Here is a 20697-nt window from a genome sequence, read left to right as displayed (position 1 = left end):
TAAATATCTAACCAAGGGATGTAGAGAATGAGATGCAAAATAAAACTAAGACAAGCAAAAACAAAACAAAACCAAAAAATGTATAAGGGTTAAAACCAACAAAATTATAGATTTCATAGGTAAAAAGTAACCAATTGAACCCTCTATAAAGCTTGCTGAGCGAGAGAGAGAGAGAGAGAGAGAGAGAAAGAGAGAGAGAGAGAGAGAGAGAGAGAGAGAGAGAGAGAGAGAGAGAGAGCCTGCATCTTATGTGTCAAGTGGGACAAGACAGATCAGGGTCCCTTATTCTTTCTAAAACTGAAAACAGATGTCATCTGTCAATGCCTTTGTCTCTACATTTCCTAAAGGAAAGAGCAAGAACAAGTTCCTTTACCCCATATTTGGTGTAGGCCACTTTACTAGCTTACGTAGCTGTCAACAGAGACCAGGGCAGGAGGTGGGCTTCAAGGATCCAGAGAAATGTTCTCAAACCACTTTTTAATTAACATAAAAAGCCTTAAAGTTGCATTTTCTTTTAAGTTATAAAAATTGTACAGGTTTCACAGAGATCTAGGAACATACAGAAAATAATACAGAAAAAATAGTCCATTGCCTGTAACTCCATCACAAACACTGATTGTATGTGTCTTCTCTCATTCATTTTACATGTAGGAGTATAATAATTCAGTGTGATATTCACCCTCTGGCCCTTAGACAATACTGCACATGCTAGACAAAAACCAGTCTGTCACACAGATACATTACATACGTGCATTTTAGACAAATTAGTATCATTGGTTAAGGTGTACCAGCTCTCCCCTATATGTAGAAAGTATCTTCTCTGATTAAATTACCTTTTAGCCAAGGTTCTTTCCAAACATTTTATTTGATGTCTAAATGTTTTGCATATGTATTACTCATATATCTTTGTTATTCATATATATGTTTGTGTGAATAAATGCATACATATACACACATAATACCTAGGTTCGAAGTTCCAATGGAGACCAGAAAAGAGTGTTGGATCCCCTGTAGCTATAGTTACAGAGGGCTGTGAACCTCTGAATGGGTTCTGGGTCCTCTGAAAGAGAAGCCAGTGCTCTTAACCACAAACCATCTTTCCAGGTCCTAAAAGAGATTCTTACTCCACATTTTATCTTTGTGATTACACCATACACTCTGCACAACTAAGAAGTATGGACACGTGAAGATGTTGTCCTGTAGCTAGCTAGCATCAGCCCTTCATCAAACTATCCCAGGCAGATGCCATAACTACAGCCCCCAGGACACTCAGGTTGGAGGACCAGAAGTCTGCATTCAGCCTGAGCTATATGGTAAATTTCGAGTCAGCCTGAGCTACATAGCAAGATCTTATTTCTGTCTCACTGTCTCTGACTGTTGCTCTCCCCACAGTGTAATCCCTTCCCTTCTCCATTCCACTTCTCTGAGATCTTCTGTTCTCCCTTTATCCCATTTTTCCCACAGACACACAGTATCCAAACTGTAAGTGCAACATGTGTTCTGTTAGGTCAATGTAACTGTCACACACTTTTCTAAGTAACCTGGTACCTTCTGGGTCTAGACAATAAGTTCTCTTTAGGCCTTCCTAGCTGAACCTTCCTCGGTCTCAAGACAATTTCAAGCTTCGTGGTATATAAGATTTCTTTGGAGGTAGCATGATGATCGGAAGAGCTTGAACTTCTTACTGTCAGGATCCAGAGGGGACCACATTACTTAGAAAAGGGCGTGAGAGTTACTTTTCTATTTCTCTTCACCATGTTCAGGACCTTAGCTCATGGGGGGGGGCGGTGGCAGCTGCAGCCAGCATGCATCTTCTTCCATTGTCACTGAGGCAGAAGGATCGGAAGTTCCAGGTGGTCCTCCGCTGCATACGCACTCCTAGATTTGGCTTGGATACATGATAGCCTGTAAAAAGTGTAAGCTGAGAGATTTATAATTAGCTTCTATTTGTCCCCAGACTGGGGCAGCACAATGCAGCTCCCCAAATGGCTTGTGTATGTTTGTGCTAACAAATAAAATGAGCAAAGTTGCTTGAGGTACTGACTTAGTAGAGAGCTCCAGCCAGCAAGCTGCATTTACCTTCCAGGAGCCTATCTTATAGGCTTCTAAAGCTATAGCAGCACCCAGTGTCAATGCAGCAAAGGTAGCTATAGGCTCTGGAAGCACAAGACACAGACCTGACGCTGGCAAAGTTCTGGCTTTGTATACTCTGCCACTGCCCTTTTACTGCAGTGATTAGCTGACTTCAGCAAACTTCATCTGGTCCTGGGAAAGATGGCTTCTTTTGTTTCAGTCTGAGGCAGTACAGCTGAATGGTGCCTCATTGCCAGATAGAGTCACTTCAGCTAAATAGGACCGAGACTCAGAGAACAGGTCTCATCAGATCTCACTCTCTCCATTGGGTCTTACATTCTGTCTCCTTTTTCCACAATGATTATAGTTGCCTGCCAAGAATAGAACATTGAGGTGCTATTCTATAGGGACAGGGCAGTTCATAGAAATACTTCATCCTCTAATGGCGGATATAGTATTCGAGAGTACATGACTCCAATTATCATTGGAGCCTTGATCTGAATCAAAGCATCCAGTGTCTGCACCTGAGGTATGAGCAGGGCATGGAGACAACACATGAATTTCCAAAGCTGGCAGATTTGCAGGGAAAGCAGTCCAGGTATCATAGATACAGCCAGTCAAGAAAGGCCTTGATGCACTTGAATGGTAAATATTGCCACAAGTGTCTTTCCTATAACAATCCCTGTATCTGCTAATAGGTCATATATGTTCCCATTTGGGAAACAGAGGCAACACATTTGTGCCGTATGTCCCAGAAGCCTGTCAACACCCAGTATATATTCTTGTGGGGAATATATATAAAAGGCTCACTTATGGAGGGATAGGGCTGTCTATTAGTGAAAACCTCTTCTTGCATTATTCCCTCTGGATATTCACCTATGGTTCTCCATGGCTCACTGCATTGGGGAGAGGGGTTGTCAGGATTTAGAGTATTGCACTCTGGGGTCCACTGAAGACCATGTGATCTATAATTAGATCTATCACTACATTTGAATGAAGAGATTATTGTAGTCCTATATGGTTCTCACCTGCAATCTACTCCGACCCAATCCAGGAGGGACTAGGAACCCACGAGGTCCTCAGCTTCCAGTGTGGGAGGAGTCTGTAGGCATAGCCTGCACTTCCGTATCTTCCACCACAGTGTCAAACCGCTATTTGGTCCTCAAAGGTTTGCTATTAATGGTATCCTACTGCACACACTTGTGACCCCAAGTCCTGGCACAATGTATTCTGCACTGTATACTTAACCTCCTTCCTCTCTGTTCCTCACATAATAAAATATTCTAAAAACCAGATGGAACAACATAGCAAAAGACACTGTCAACTTCTTAAAATACAGTTGACTACAAACTCTGGTTCTGAAGAAAATATGACCTGTTCAGATATGGCTAAACCATACTTTTAGGAGAAGTTTGTTTCAGGCCTTAGGACAGACTTTACTGTCATTCAGATTTTTATTTTTTCTACTTTTTAAGAGATTTATTTATTTACTTTATGTATATGAGTACACTGTTGCTCTCTTAACACATATCAGAAAGGGGCATCGAATCCCACTACAGATAGTTGTGAGCCACCATGTGGGTGCTGGGAATTGAACTCAGGACCTCTGGAAGAACAGTTGCTGCTCTGAACCACTGAGCCATCTCTCCAGCCCTGTCATTCAGAGTTTTAAAAGCCTATTTTGAGCTGGGCAGTGGTGGCACACACCTTTAATTCCAGCACTCCAGAAGCAGGCCTAGGCAGCTCTCAGAGTTTGAGGCCAGCCTGCTCTACAGAGCAAGTTCCAGGATGGTCAGGGCTATTACACAGAGAAACCCTGTCTTGAAAAACAAACAAATCCAAAAGCTCTTTTACACATTACCTTTCATCCTGTGAGTGTAATAGCTAAAGGATGCTAAGCTCTGTGGGAACTAGCCAAGAGAACCAAACTTCAAAGCTGCCTTTAACACTGAAACTATTTGTGTTACAAACCAAAACTGAAGAGGAGAAAACAGAAATCAGAAGAACCACAAATCTTTATATACTGGTCCTGAATCTAAGTTTAGAGTCCAAAACGCATTTATTCTCCCCAAAAAACTGGTGTGTGTGTGTGTGTGTGTGTGTGTGTGTGTGTGTGTGTGTGTGTGTGTGTGTGTGTGGTGGCGGGAGGGTAGCTGTTGGTGTAAGGAATTGCCCCTAGCTGTGACATATTTTGGCCACCGTCGCCATGGCAATGGCCATACATTCCCAGAAGACCTTTTGGCTCAATTCGCACCTCCACCTGGGAACCTTCCAAATAAAAGGCAAATTCCCTGTCCCCTAGGCCTCTTTTTCTCTTCTTTCTCTCACCCTTTCCCTTTGTCTCCTTCCCCCATTAAAATCTCACCTCATGGAACCGTGTTGGTGCTGGTTTGGTGTGCTCTTTCCCTACCGGTGCGGATATTCTGATTTATTAACAGCAGTAGCAAACTGCAGTTTTGTTATGGAAATGTAAAGGAAAGAGTAACAAAGAAGCCAGAGGCTGCAGAGTGCTCAGCGGGGCTAACAATGCTTACTGTTCTGGCAGAGGACGAGGTCTTGCCCCCAGCACTACATGGTGGCTCACAAATACAACTCCATTTCCAGCGAATCCAACACCCATTTCCTGAGCTCCACAGGCTCCTACATGTGGTGCACATAAATCCATTCAGGTATACACATGTATGCATAAAAAAATAAGGCTATAGGGATAGCTCAGAAGTTAAGAGAACCTAGTGCTCGTCTAAGCGAGTTGAGTTCCACCACCAAGTTACAAGGCTCACAACTACATGTAACTCCAACTTCAAGAGTTCTGGCGCCCTCTTCTGGCCTATACGAGCACAGCTTTCATGTGTATGCACACAGGCACGCATATTTACTAATTTAATAAAACATTTTTAAAAACCCAGTGTCAAGGGCTGAAATTGGACAAATGTTGGAAGATGAGGTGACATACAAAATAGTTGGCCTTTCCACCATGGTCCCCATTTTTACTGCCCTTCCTACTCAGGTTCGGAGGGAAGACACTTGCACGGAGCCATATTGGATTTGGGCCTAGCCGCTTTTTGACTGCATGGTTCAAAGTGACTAGGTGACTCTGGGCCGTTTGGCCACAGAGACTCACCCCTAAGATGACTGCCTTAAGTCTTTAGATTGTTGAATGAAAGCCTCTCCCATGAATTTACGGCACGGGAAGATAACATTCAAGGGATGCCTCAGCTCCCTTAGCAGATACCTGTTACCTCCTGAATCAACACCCAGTGTCTCTACCGCCTGACCTCATCGTCTACCGCCTGACCTCTTTGCCTCCAGCTATCACTACCTATATCCGCACCTCCCCCTCCTCTGTGTTTCACAAAGGACACTCCCCCTACCCGAAAGCCTTAAAAGCTGTAACGTTTACCCCAATAAACGAGACCTTGACAACAGAACTTTTGCTTGGTCTCCTTCTTCTCTTCACCCCCATTTTGGCCCACAGGTAGAAAGCCTCTTCGGGACCCTGAATAACTGGGTCCCTGCAGGTGGGGACAGACACTATTCACACATCTTCTTTGGAGACAGAATATTCCCTAGTAACCAGCGTTTCCAAAATATGAGCATTTCTGATGTGTTTATAAAAAGATAAAGAAAGGGGGGGAAATATGTTTTGGTGGAGGTGTGGGGGAAGGGGGTGCCTCCACGGGCCCAGGCTGAGGCATCCCTTCCTCCTGAGGGACCAGGCACACGACAGTATAGTATAGAATAGAGTAGAATAGAGTTTATTCAGGGCATGGAGTGGAGAGTTAAGAAGGAGTAGAGGCAGAAAAAGGCACAGAGAAAGAGGGGAGAGAGAGAGAGAGAGAGAGAGAGAGAGAGAGAGAGAGAGAGAGAGAGAGAGAGAGAGAGAGAGGAAGAAGAGGAGGAAGAGGAGGCAGGCCATGACCAGGTGGAGAGGGGGAAGGGAATGGAGAGGGATGGGGAAGGGAATGAGGAAAGAGTGAGAACAAGAAGGCAAAAGTAGAGCTGGAGAGATGGCTCAGTGGTTAAGAGCACTGACTGCTCTTCCAGAGGTCCTGAGTTCAAATCCCAGCAACCACATGGTGGCTCACAACCATCTGTAATGGGATCCGACGCCCTCTTCTGGTGTGTCTGAAGACAGTGACAATGTACTCTTATACAATAAATAAATCTAAAAATATAAAAGAAGGCACAAGCAAGTGAGGAGGGGCAAGCACCCCCTTTTATTATAGTAAGTCCAGGCATATCTGGCTGTTGCCAGGTAACTGTGAGAAGGAGCATACCTGGCTGTTGCTAGATAGCTGTGGGGCGGAACTTAGACAAAATGCTAACAATTTCTCCTATACTCAACAGCTTGCTGGGTATCAGCACAGGTTTCTTCTTTGATTTTCTCATTCCTTGATCACTGTCCCATGGTGGGGCTGCTGACTAGTGGGCCACCCCACCCTTTACTTCCCATCACCTTCTTTTCCTTTATGGGTACAGAAACCATCAAGTGAGAAGCTCGGTCTTGCCCTCTCGTTCATCAAGTTCATGCCATGTCAGAGTATCCTTTTTCTGACTAGAGTTCTAGCTGGAGCTCCTCTGAAAAGAGGACAATGTCCCAACCAGCTCCCATTGCATATCTTACTACCCCATGAAAAAGGAACTGAACTGACGTCACAGTGCTCCTGCAATCCCATACTGTATGGGCTGCTGTCAGGGATTACAATATGTGCCTTTGTTCCTAGCTGTTTCTTTTCTTTTTTAAAGATTTATTTATGTATATGAGTACATTGTCACTTTCTTTTTTCTTTTTTTTTTCTTTTTTTCAGAGCTGGGGACCGAACCCAGGGTCTTGCGCTTCCTAGGTAAGCGCTCTACCACTGAGCTAAATCCCCAGCCCCCCACATTGTCACTTTCTTAGACCAACCAGAAGGCGGCATCAGATCCCATTAACAGATGGTTGTGAGCCACCATGTGGTTGCTGGGAATTGAACTCAGGACCTCTGGAAGAGCAGTCAGTGCTCTTAACCACTGAGCCATCTCTCCAGCCCGTCCCAGCTTCTTACACCTCAGAAAACAAAACTCTCTGGGGATCATGTAACTGAATGAGTTCCTGTGGGTGGGTCATGAAACCTTTGGCCCTGCAAAGGCCTGTGGTGGGTACAGGTCTCCTGTGGCCAGACTGACCACAAAGAAAACTGGAAGGACCACCAGAAATAGAGAACCATGCACAGTTCCAATCCCTGTACTCCACTGCCAAGCATGGAGGACACTCCACACAGGAAGAAACAGAAAAGAGCCATGAAGTGCTAAACTCAAAACCAGAGGTAGGGGTGGGGTTTCAACACAAGGCTCTCACACATAAACGTGGTGAATGGTATAGAGAGCCTGCGAATCAGAACCACAGCCAGACACAGGACAAGGAAGGGTTTCTAATCTCTCCAAAGTAACAGGGCCAGAGCTTACCGTCCTGGATAGCATCGCTCATCTGATACATGACCTCACATTGGCTGGACTCAACTTCTAAATAAGAACATTTCTGTACTACACTGTTGGTTAGAACCTTGAAAGCCATTCTCCTGAATTCTCTTTCCTTCAGTTGTCTAGCCGCAGATAAATACCTGGTGCTCTTCACTGGTTCCAGTGAAAAATGGGTCTCATTGGTCTGGAGGGATGCCTCAGTGGTTAAAAGTGTGTACCACTCTTCCAAAGGACCCGGGTTCAATTCCCAGCAACCCCATCAGGCCGCTTAGTCCATCAGCCTGTATAACTTCAGAAGGATCTGATTCCTCAGGACTCTGAAGACACCTGCACTCATATGCAAATACCTACACACACACACACACACACACCACACACACACACACACACACACACACACACACACACACAGGGATGGACAGAGAGGCAGAGAGAAATAGAGAGACAGAGACAGACAGAGAGACAGAGACCAACAGATAAACATGGAGAGAATTAAAAATAATAATAAAAACAAATCTTTAAAATATGGATCTCAGGTCACAAGCCAAAGTGTTAGCATTCCTTCTAGACTCTGTCCCACAGTTACCTAGCACCAGCCAGGTGTGCCTGACTCACTATAAAAGGGGCTACTTGCCCCCTCCTCACACTCTAACCCTCTTTTTTTTTCTTTCTTTTTTCTTTTCTTTTTTTTTCCGGAGCTGGGGACTGAACACTCTAACCCTCTTACTCTCTTACTCCTTGCCTCTTCTCCCTCTCTCCCCCTCCCCCTCCCTCATGTGTTCCTGGCAGTCCTCTTCTCTCTCTGTCTCTCTCTCTGTCTCTCTCTCTGTCTCTCTGTCTCTCTCTGTCTCTCTCTGTGTGTCTCTCTCTGTCTCTCTGTCTCTCTCTCTCTGTCTCTCTCTGTCTGTCTCTGTCTCTCTCTCCTCTCTCTCTGCCTTTCTCTGTCTCTACTCCCTCCTCAACTTCTCCCCTTCCCATGCCCTAAATAAACTCTGTTCCATACTATATCCGTGGTATGGCTGGTACCTCAGGGGGAAGGGATATCTCAGTGTGGGCCTGCAGGGGCACCCCTCCCACCTCACCATGCCATGCCTCTACCAAAATATATAACCTGGCTCTTTCTTTTTTATAAAACAGAACACAAAAGTATTTCCAAAAAGCAAAAAGTTTATTATTGCCAGTACAGTGCTCAGTGATGTCAAATCAAGCAGGCAAATGCACCCAGATGGGGGCCTGCTGTGGTTTTGCTCTTGTCTGTTATTTGTTTTCTTTGGAGGGGGAGGGTCTCTTTATGTAGCCTTGGCTGTCCTGGAACTCTCTATGTAGACCAGGCTGGTCATGAGAGATCTACCACCCTCTGCTTCCTGAGTCCTGGGATTAAAGGCCTGCACCACCACACCTGGCCTTGTTGCTGGGTTTTTATCCCTAAAGCCAAAGGTTTCTGTGTCTCACATAGTGGTCAGGGCTTGGCCACATTTTTCAGCAGTTGGCTAACTCAAAGTGAAACTTTTTAGAATGTGCAGCCTTGGGCATGTATTTTTATTTCAAGAAGTGTTGACCCTGGCAGAATTTTAATATCTGACAAGTGGCTTCCTAACAAGTATCTGAATGGCTTCTGGTCTTATTTAACCCTTTGATGGAAAAGACAGCACATTTCCCACAGTCCATAATACAGAAAATAGTAAATGTGCAACAGAAAACTGCTTCCAGGCACATTGAGGTCAATATTTGGAATTAACATGTTCATTTCTGCTGGGTGGTGGGGGTGCACAGCTTTACTTGAGAGGCACTTGAGAGGCAGAGGCCAACCTGGTCTACAGAGTGAGTTCCAGAACACTCAGGGCTTCACGAAGAAATCCCCCTGCAAAACAAAACCAAAGACAAACCAAAGCAGCAACATAGAGCTATCTACATAGATAGCTGAGGGCAACTTCATTGCCATCGAAATAGTTCAACTTTGATTAATATTTTGTGTGTACATAATGAAAAATAGGCAAAATGAAAGATTCTCTACCCCTGGCATCTGATATTTAATCCCCCTGCCCACTCCTTTTAATTCTATACATGTAGAATTAAATGTACCCACATTAATGAGACTGATGAATATACAGTTGTCAGCCATCGATAAAAATTTAAAAATGACTAAAAAACCCACTGTGAACAGAGGCACCTGAAAATGGCAACAGAAGCTCTCTTGTGTGAGGAAGTTTAGCCTGAAGACAGGATCAATACAAATTGGCCATAGTAGTTTAGTAGTTTTCTTTCTTTTTCTTCTTCTTCTTCTTTTTTTATTTTTTGCAGGGGCAGGGTGGGGTGGGGGAGGTCACAGGAGTGGGGATCAGACCTGGGAGGACTGAGAAGTGAATGTGATTTGGGTATATGATGTGAAATTCCCAAGTAACCAATAAAAACATTTTGTATTTTTAAAAAAGAGAATTTAAAGAAAAATATACTAGCCATGTGTTCCTGGGGCCGGGAGTCAGACAGAACAAGCAGCAGAGAGAGCCAACAGTCTGAGGCTGCTCAGAGGCATGCACGTGGGAATGGGTTATTGTAAAATGGCTAAATAAACTGAGAAGTTGAGAAACCTATGCATGTATCTGAGGATGCCCTCCCAGAGAACACTCTAGAACACCCCAAGCTTTTACCTCTACCTAACCTTTGAGTTCTCAGCAAGCACGAGATATGAAAAGATAAGAAAACCTTCCCAGAGAGACAATCTAACAAAGACCAGGTGAGCATTTTTGTCTCTAAACCTATCAGAAAGCCTGTCTGATTATTTAGTGAACTGTGAAGCTAACAGAACAGGGAGTTCAGGGAACGCCCAAAATAGATAAAGTCACCACCAAAACACTGTTCAACAATCAACAAACCCCAGCAACGAACCTGTGCGCTCATGCCTCACTACAGTCCTGCACTGGGGAGGTAGAGGCAAGACAAGTAGGCGTCGAAGGCTATCCTTGTCTACACAGTGAGCTTGTAGTTAGCCTGGGCTGTGAATCCCTGTCTCCAAAAAGGAAAACTATAAACTTGAATCCAAACCCAAAGTAAAACATCCCACAGTCTGCAGTGCACAGCAACAACCCCAGGAAACAGAAGACTCTTGTTGCCAAACGTATCACATTATAATGTTCAGTTTCACCCAACAAATGAAATCCAGGCTAAGAATCCATAAAGTATGACCTGGGCACAGCAACAAGAATAGATAGGAACTATCCTGACTCGAGTCTAGCCATCCTACTTACAAAAAGAAGACATTAAAACAACTGTGCCTCACCTAGTGTTTCTGAGGACTTTACGCTCCTATTACCTAGTTAAAATTAACTCACACTGGGACTGTTTTCTTTTCAGAACACTCTCTGCTCCAGCCTGTTCTGTATGAAACCATAATGGTAAGCAGACATGTGGTTGACCCCAGCATAACTACTTCCTTTGGCTATCACTAGGCAACAAATCAAGATAGAGCCACGTGAAACCAATTACACAGTCTCTCAACTATGTCCTGTCTCGAATTCTTAAGACTTCTGTGGCAACAGCAGAAATTTCCTTGGTAAAAACACTTCAACCTTTTTAGGAACTCTTCAAAGCAAAGGCCACCATTTCATGTCACACGTTAGATTACTGTGAGAAGTGTCTTCTTTTATTACATAAAGCTATAGTGGCAGAGGACCTACTTCCAGCCCAAATAGAAAAGATCAATCTATGTTAGTCAAAATCGATGGATGAAGAAAATAATGTGACATCAAATTCCCCCTTAATCAATAATGTGTATACCAACTAGGCATTGATAAGTAGGACACAGTTTCTCCCTCAGTGACACGTGCTGTACTCTACTGGGAAGGTAATACATACATAGGAAATCATAATTCTGCAAGATAATATAAGAGCATCATTTAATCCTGTTCATGGTTCTATGAGAAAAAAATAATTTTATGACCATTTTACAGATGAGTAAATCAAGGTGCAGCCAGTATTTGAGTCTAAATAGGTCATTTCTAAGAATATGAAAAGATAAAAATGACAGCTGAAACAGCAACTTCTTAGATGATCTTAATTATTAATTATGAGCAGGAGAAGACCTTTTGAAAAATAAACGCAGTTGAACGAAACTTCACATCAGTCCATCGTGGTTATATATGACTGTTTGTGTATTATTTTCTTTGTGTGTGTTTGTGTGTACACACATATTTTTCCTTTTTTAGTTTTAATTTTAAAATTATTTCTATGGTGTTTTGCTTGCATGTATGTCTGTGCATCAAGTACATGCAGTGCTTTTGGAGTCAAGAAGAGAGTGTCAGATCCCCAGGAACTGGAGTTACAGATAGTTGTGAGCCACTATGTCGGTGCTGGGAATCGAATGTGCACCCTCCAGAAGAGCAGCCATTGCTCTTACCACAGAGCCACCCCTCCAGGTCTAGAATATGACTAGTTTTTTTAAATGCACTAGGTGATTATAAAAGATTGCCAACCAATCATTACAGAAATCCCCAGACCTATGTAATTATACTTATTATGATTTCAATATAAAATGTCTCCCACAAGATCATGTTTTGAATTCAGTTCTCAGCTAATGGTGCTCTACTGAGAGGCTGTAGAACTTTTATGAAGTGAGGCCTGGGGGCTCTTTGACTCTTAAGAGTCTCTTAATGAAGGTGTGTTTGGGGGGTGCTAATTGGAAAACAGGAAACAGACATGTTGGCTGGCCTTATGTGATTGCAGACTGGTCAGTATTTTTGAGTGTATGTGCAAACGTCTCTCCGGTATCCCCTTCCTCCTCTTTTCATTCTAATGGCTGAAAACACACCATCAAAATATGTGCAACCATATGTAGGAAATAAGAGAGCCAAAAATGTATAAAGGCACCAACCCTGTAACATTCCGGACTCTAGCCTCTGGGTAACAATTTGCTAGAAGCCTATCAGCATAATAAACTGACTCCTGGTAAAAGAAGCTCCAGGGTTTTGTTTCTTGAACTAAGAAACTAAAGCCCAAAACAAAGGGCCTGAGGAGATAATTCAGTTGGTAGACGGTTGCTTAGCAAGCACAAAGCTCCAGTTTCATCCCTATCAAAACAGTTGGGTGTAAGGGGTTCACTCCGGCGTATGTGAGCATGCGCGTGCGTGCGTGCGTGCGCGCGCGTGTGTGTGTATGTGTGGTGTGCACACATTCATGCATATTTGTAGCTTCAACACTTTCGAGGTAGAGGCAGAAACAGAAGTTCAAAGTCATCCTTAGCTTTAAGAAGTTTGAAGCTAGTCTGAGTTAAATAAGACAGGACCTTAGGAAAAAACAGGGTCCACTTGCTGTGAATGTAAACTCAATTTCATTTGTATTTGAAAACTGAACTGTAGCAATCAGATAAAGTGTTCTGAGGGGCAGTTCCCTGCTTTTTAGTTCAAAAAACAAAACCCTGGAGCTTCTTTTACCAGGAGTAAAACATTTGATGAATAACTATTGATGAACATTCAAAATTTCCTATTATCATCTGGTCTTCCTCACTTCTATCTCCTCTGATCAAGCCCTCATTTTCTCTAACTGGCCTAGATAATTTTTAAACCCATCCCACTGTCTGATACCAGAATAATGATCCTTAAGTTTCCTGTCCTATCTCCTCATTCCTAAGACAATGAAGTCTAAGAACATCTCCACAAGAACCTTAATACCAGGCCACGTCTCAAATGTCAGCCACCCCACTTCTTATACCTCTATTCTGGTCACACTTGTTTTAATCCAGGTCCAAGAACCCAGCAAGATCTTTCAGAAAGAAAAAAGTATATATATACATATATATATATATATATGTACATATATATATATATATATAAAGTGTGTGTGTGTGTGTGTGTGTGTGTGTGTGTGTGTGTGTGTGTGTATTCAAGACATAGTTTCTCTGTGTAGCCTGACTGTCCTGGAACTTACTCTGTAAACCAGGGTAGTCTTGAACTAAGAAATTGGCTGGCATCTGCCTCCTGAGTCCTGAGATTAAAGGTGTGCACCTCCACTGCCTGGCAGGTGCTATATAATTTCACAGGAAAATGTGATTGATTTATTCATTTATTCCTAAGTTTTGTCAGGATATTGATGAGACAGAGGATCACAAAGATGACCTAAGGAGTCCCTAGCCATTGGTAGAAAAGACAGCTAACAGGCAATTGCTATGCTATGCAGCACAGTAAGGGGTAACATGAATGTGGTCTAGGGCACTGTGGGAGCCACAGGCAAAGCACCAAACCTAGACATAGCAGGGCAGAGAAGAGTTCCCACAGAAAAGGTGTCTGAGGTGGAACTGGAGAGATGGAGTAGTGATTAATAACTTGCTGCTCTTAAAGAGGGCCTGAGTTGGGTTCCTAGCACCTACACGGCAACTCACATCGCCCTGTAATTCCATTTCCAGGGCACTCAGCACTGACCTCTGGCCCAGATGGTGCACTTACATGCATGATGCCAAAACACTCACACACATAAACATTGAAAATTTATCAATTAATTAAAGAAGAAAAAAAGATGGTGTCATAACTGTAAGATATTTTTGTTTTATTCTGGCTTTGTTTTATCTAATTTCTTTTTATTTTTAGATGCCTGTTTACTTTCTAATGAGAAAGTGAGACAGAGATTTGCATGGGAGAGGGGAGGGGAGGATCTGGGAGTGGATGGAAAAGGGGAAACCATAATCAAAATATATTGTAGGAGAAAATATATTTTAAATAAAAGAAAAATAGAAAAGATAATGAAAAAAGGAAAAAGACAGATTATGTTATAACTATAGGCATGCAGAATGAGAAACTAGAAGGGGAAGTGGAATTTTCTGTCCCAAACAAATGATTTGGACTGGCTGAAAGCAGGAAGTATAAGTGAGGTGAAATTATTATGAGCACAAATTAAAGGAATTGTTTGCTTCAGCTCATTGACATGGGAAAGCCAAAGAAGGAGAGCATAAACAGGGGCAACCTCAATGCATCTTAGGTATGTTTTGTGTGTGTGTGTGTGTGTGTGTGTGTGTGTGTGTGTGTGTGTGTGTGTGTGTCTGGCAAATATAATTTTTAAAGTTGTAGAGTCAGGGAAATAGAAGAGTTTGTAAACTGCTGTTATGAAAGCATAAGGCATGTATTCAGACCCACAGAACCCATCTGAAAAAGCTGGTGATGCTGGTTGTAGTGGCACATGCCTTCCTTCCTAGCACTTGGGAGGCAGAGGCTGAGTCAGAGTCAGAGGGCAGAGGCTGAGGCTGAGGCTCAGGCAGGGGCAGAGCGGAGGCAGAGGCAGGGGCAGGGGGCAGAGGGGCAGAGGGGCAGAGGGGCAGAGGGGCAGAGGGGCAGAGGGGCAGAGGGGCAGAGGGGCAGAGGAGCAGAGGGGCAGAGGGGCAGAGGGGCAGAGGGGCAGAGGCAGGTGGATCTCTGAGTTCAAGGCCAGCCTGGTCTACAGAGTTCCAAGACAGGCAGGGTTCCAGAGGAACCCTGTCCTACCATCACCAACCCCCCGAGCACCAAAAAAAAAAAAAAATCTGGGGATGGCAGCACTCACTTTTAATTCTGGTGTCCTTGAGGAAATCACAGGGGATATTGCAAATTTCTTAGAATCAAAGGAAAATGGAAAAACGGCATATCTGAACCTCTCTGCAGGATAGGAAAGGCCATTGTAAAATAGACATGCATAGCTGTTAGTACCTACGTTATTTTGAGATTTCCTTGATTATTTGTGTTTATGTTATTGTGTGTGAAGGTATATATGTGTGCACCTGTGGAGGCCAGAGGATAACCCCTAGTGTCCATGAGCCATCTGTGTTGCTTTGTGAATCAGGATCTCTCATTGACCCAGAGCTCACTAATTAGGTTAGGCAGGTTGGCCATCAAGACCTAGAAATCGTTATTCTTGTTTCCACAATGATGGAATCACAAATACATACATTCCTGCCATTTTATATCCTTTCTGGGATCATATTTACACACACACACACACACACACACACACACACACACACACACACACACACATTATATAGCACATAAAGTCTCAAGAAATTGTGTGCCTCCTGAAACTGTTAATGCATTATTTTACTAGAGGGCATCATTCTACTAGCTGCCAGCTACTCCGGTCCTGGGTGACGCCTCTCCATCGCACCTAATTGTTCTTATGTACTTACTGGGCATAGGTTTTGTTGTGAACTTGACTTGTCTCTGTGCCTTCAGGGGTTAAAGAGTTAAGCTGGGTATCACAGACACTCCTGAAGTGTTTAACACTTCTATAGGAAAGGGTAAACAGGTTGAAGCACAGGGAAGGAGAAGAAATGCATGCTTTCATCTCACTTTTTGTTAGTTGTTAGGCCTGAGTAAGGATGTTTTCAAACAATAGCAGTCCCCCCCCTCTGTCTTTCTCTGTCTCTGTCTCTCTGTCTCTGTGTCTCTCTCTGTCTCTCTGTGTTCTCTCCCTGTCTCTATCTCTCTGTCTCCCTGTCTCTGTATCTCTCTCTCTTTCGTGTGTGTGTGTGTGTGTGTGTGTGTGTGTGTGTGTGTGTGTGTGTGTGTTACACATCTACATGGGCATTATGGGGGAAGGTCAGGGCACAGGAGCTCCTCCTATTCTGGCACCTCATTGTTTTTCATGAATTAAAAAAAGGATCAGACAAATTGATCAAGGAATATAGTTTATAGTTTGGCACACCTGGGGATGGGGTGGGGTGGGGAGAAAGACTTGTAAGCTGCTCCTTCTACTGTAGTGCTGTTACAATTTACAAGGCAGAGAGGAAAGGCCCTGAAAGGCCACCTGTCCGTTTCCATTCTTTGAAGTGCATTGTTTCAATGGGCTGATAACTGAAGGGAGGGACTGGAGCCTGAAGGGAGGGACAGAATACCTCTCTTAAAGATATTTCCTTTCTTACAATGAGTGGATTTATTAAGATTCGACCCTGGAGCCCTTTTCAGATCAAAGAACTTAACTTTGGCCACCCATTCTCTACAGGCCAATTATATAAATAAACAAACTATACTGAAAAAAAAAAACTGGATGAAAGTGTTTATTGCTTGCTGCCACACTGGGAAGACAAAAGGCAGCCAGTGGCCGTAGTCACCCCCCAACATCAAGGCCATTGTCTGAGGTTTGAAGGGACATTCAGGGCCTGAGGCATATATATATACAAACAGGTCTGGTCAAGGTTTTGTCCCACACCACTGTTTCCTGTAAGGTGATCTGACAATTTGACAGAAAGATGTGAAAATCTTTCCAGGAGACAAAGCCCTCTATGTCTGACACCATGGGTCAGGCCTTCTGCATTCTCTCCGCATGAGACTCCTGAAGAAATTTCAAGTTCTTAGGACCCATTATTTCAATAGTGTGATATCCAAAGAGGGGAACAAGTGTCTCTTTAAGGCACACATATTCCTGCTAGGAGGTTGCACTACCAAGGCCATGGCCACAATTTCCCTCTCTTAGCAATGATAGCAAAGATGCCCCAACAACCACCTCAACATAAACAAAATGGAGGTATAATTCATATGGAGCAGAGCCCAGGAATCATATACACGTGTTTCCAGATATAGGGATCTCTTATCGTTTCATCATAAACACCTTTAAGGAACACAGCATCTAGAAGCTATCCTTCTAGGTCTCCAAACTCTTCAGGGACTTCATCCAACACATACAGTAAAAGCCAAAAGCTTATAGTGTCCTTTGAGGTCCTTCATCAACCTAGCTACTTAAAATTTCTGTCTCCTTGTTTCCCACGTCATTTTGTCTCCCACCCCCCACCTCCAGGATGCTGAGGACCCTCAGGGCATCAGCTCCCAAGTGTTTTATCTGAGCCTTTCCTATTGGGTAGTACACAATGGGTGGGATGAGCCATGTTTCCATATTTAGTATATTTTATTACCCATTCAGAGGAACATGGCTTCAAAAGGTCAAAACAGAAACTTAGCATCCAGTCCCAGGAACTCACCTGCTTCTTGATTGCCTGCAGACTTAAGCTGACCCATAGTGCTGACAGTATGTTCAGGCTTCTGAATCAGATTTCAGCCTTCTTCAGGGGATGGACCAGTAGAAGAGACGGCCAGGAAAGGGAACAGACTTGTCTTCAAGGTATTTCATTTTTTCTTCTTGTCTTCCATTCGAAACACATTGGCACTCACAGAGACCTAATGACTAGGAGGGTGGAACTGTTGTCACCATCTGGAGTGGACTTTCTAGGACACCGTTCCTTACAGAGCTTCATGGAGATCCTCAAGATCCCAGATAAGTGTTAGTGCAGCCAGGAATGTTAAGCACACAGAGTTGTCCCTTAAAAGATAACCTGTTGGGGTTGGGGATTTAGCTCAGTGGTAGAGCGCTTACCTAGGAAGCGCAAGGCCCTGGGTTCGGTCCCCAGCTCCGAAAAAAAGAAAAAGAAAAAAAAAAGATAGCCTGTTATCTGTGAGAACACTATATCCTCTTACTACACCCTTACCGTTAGCTTGTCAATGTATAGAACCTATCTTTGTATGGAATGTTCTCATTAATCTATAGAACCCACTTTTATGGATGATATAACAGGTACTGTTTAAAAAAGCTTCATTGTAGTCATGTCTTAAATGTTATTGTGCACATGGGATTGAGTTTTTATAGCCAGGAAAAAAGATTTTATCAAATTGTGCAGTGCTTAATATATACCTAAAACTACTCGGGGTCAGAGGTCCCAAGTTTGAACCAACTCTTATCTACTAAGTCCTGTTGAACTGAATTACCAACTGGCCCGTACAATCCCCAAGTCGGTCGGTATAAAGACAGAGAAGGAAGCTTCCCAATGTGTGCGAGCATTTGGCCCTGCTTTTCATGGGCTTTATGTTTGACCGCAAGAAGGGCAGTCAGTCTTCTGCTGTGCCTAGAACAATAGCAAACCCATGTTAGCATTCTCACTTTGGCAGAAAGTGGGCATTGAGGCAAGATAGGTGCAAGTTAGCCATTGGAGGTCAGTCCACTGCTGGAGTAGATGGTGTCTGTGCTCAAAGTCATATGAATTCTAGTTTGTGGCCAGTTGTTTTTATGTGAAACATAACCTGACCAAGGGGTTTAAAGCCTGAGATTTTTTCCTTTTTTCCCTTTTTTTGTTTGTTTTCTGGCTTTTCAAGACAAAAATCTCTTCGTGTTGTCCTATCTGTCCTGGAACTCACAGAGCACCTGCCTGCTTCTGCCACCTGCCTCTGCCTCCCAGAGTGCTGAGATCAGAGGCCTGTGCCACTACCTGCCTTAAGTCTACCCAGCAGGAGGAACACAAGGCTTGATGTTTATTTACAAAAGGAAAAGAAAAACAAAACAAAAATTCAGCCAAGTCCTAGATACACAGAGCAAAGAGAACCAAGCAGGAGTCTCACCCTAGAAGCCTAAATTCTCTTCTTCCTCCCCCTCCCCTCCCCCTCCCCTCCCCCTCCCCCCTCCTCTTCCTCCCTTCTCCCTCTTTTCCTCTTCCTCCTCAAACAGTTTCTCTGTGTAGCCTTGTCTGTCCTGAAACTCCTGTGTAGACCAGGCTGGCCTGGAATTTATGACTGCCATATCTGCCTCCTGAGTGCTGGGATTAAAGGTGTAAGCCAACATCACCAGGCTAAACGTTTTCTTAAGACAAACTGTTGGTCTGTTGCCAAGCTAACCAGGAACTGCTTGGGTTCAAGTGGTCCTCCATACTCAGTAGCCTAGTAAGTGGGATCTTAGGATTTCATTGAACATACAATGAAAAAACACCCGCTTTGAAGTACTTCTTGAATAGCATTGTTTAAGCCAGCGGTTCTCAACCTGTGAGTCGAGACCCCTTTGAGGGTCCCAGATCAGATCTTCTGCTTATCAGATGTTTATATTATGATTCATAACAGTATCAAAATTACAGTTATGAAGTAGCAACTAAATAATTTCATGGTTGGGGTCACCACAGCCTGGGGAATTTTATTAGGAAGGTTGAGAACCAATGTTTTAGGTATATAGATTTACTCTTGGTCGTATTTTAAGTGCTTGTTTTCTTATGCTATAGGTGAATGTTGTCCCGATAAATCTGTGATCACCAGCCAATCATATCATGAGTCCAGAACTTTAGTTGGTCGTGTTACGCATGTAAGGAAAAATACTCTGTACGTTGAGAACAGAATTTGCCTCTCTATCTGCAATGTGCCTGAAGGTATGGTTTATATTTCAGAGTATGCAATGCTTAATATCTGGGTAATATTTATCACTGGAATAGTTTCTTCTTTTGGCTCCATTCAGTGGTTCCTCAATATTTGAGATGGACTTTGGGCATTGAAGAGACGAAAGGGCAAATATTTGTAAAATTCATGCTGTTCTTTATTAGATACTCATCAGTGACATGTAGCCAATAATGTCTGCTCAGTCTCTCAAAAAGTTAGTCATTCTCCTATTCACGTATATCATTTTGTATAATAAATGATAACTTATTTCAATAGAGAGACTTAAAAGAGGGCAGATTTAGCCCCGCCTCACTAGGCAGTGTGAAAGGCTGACTCTCTTCCTGTGGGTGACGCACTGTCCGCAGCAAAGATAGTCAGGAAATAGGTTAGGCAAGTGATGTGGTGGTCATGGCCGGAGGCGATGGAGGCCCTTAGGACTGTTTTGCTGCTGACCGTATTTTGAAATTAGTGATAAAAATATTGGAGGATAGATTTGAAGTTTAGTACTGGAAAGGAGAAGTAGGTAACTGCTCATACATAACTGCAGACCTTTTAACTGTGTGTCTCCTCACAGGTCTACTGAGGCCTGCTTGACAATTGAAGGTGCGGAACACTTTCCATGTGCCATTTGGAGCTGTACACACACTGTGAAACAATGAGCAGCCCCCAACAGGTTGCATAGCCTCAGCCCGATGTTACTTACAATTATTTTGTGTGTGGTGGGAACACAGGTGATCCACGTTTTCAGTCAATTTAAACATTCATTGCTGTGAAGGGTCACCATGCTTCTACTTCACTCCAGTACTTACCTTATGGCTGGAAGTTTCTAGACTTAGCCATTGTCTCTGGTTGTCTAGAGGCTGCTTCTTCTCAACAGAAGGCTTCTGGAGTCCTGTACAGAACTTGCCAATAGAAATCCCAGTAGCTCAGGTTGTGTGGCAGAGACTGATGACCCCACCTTCTCCTTGGTCCCTAACCCTCTCCCAGCACAGTCGGCCTGCTTTCTCCCAGAATTCTAGTGGGGATGAAA

General features: G+C 43.5%; 1 long non-coding RNA gene across 1 annotated transcript; it reads right to left on the bottom strand.

Moving 5' to 3' along the window:
* Window positions 1-462: 462 nt before the first annotated feature.
* Window positions 463-18891, bottom strand: LOC134484173 (uncharacterized). The gene is made up of 2 exons (XR_010061641.1): window positions 17462-18891; window positions 463-1905 (listed from the first exon to the last, which is right to left on the bottom strand). It is a non-coding gene; the product is annotated as an uncharacterized LOC134484173 (long non-coding RNA).
* Between the last annotated feature and the right edge of the window lie 1806 nt (window positions 18892-20697).

The sequence above is a fragment of the Rattus norvegicus genome, chromosome X (genome assembly GCF_036323735.1).
Source record: "Rattus norvegicus strain BN/NHsdMcwi chromosome X, GRCr8, whole genome shotgun sequence".
In the NCBI taxonomy this organism is placed as follows: Eukaryota; Metazoa; Chordata; class Mammalia; order Rodentia; family Muridae; genus Rattus; species Rattus norvegicus.
This window is presented reverse-complemented; position numbering and strand designations above follow the sequence as displayed.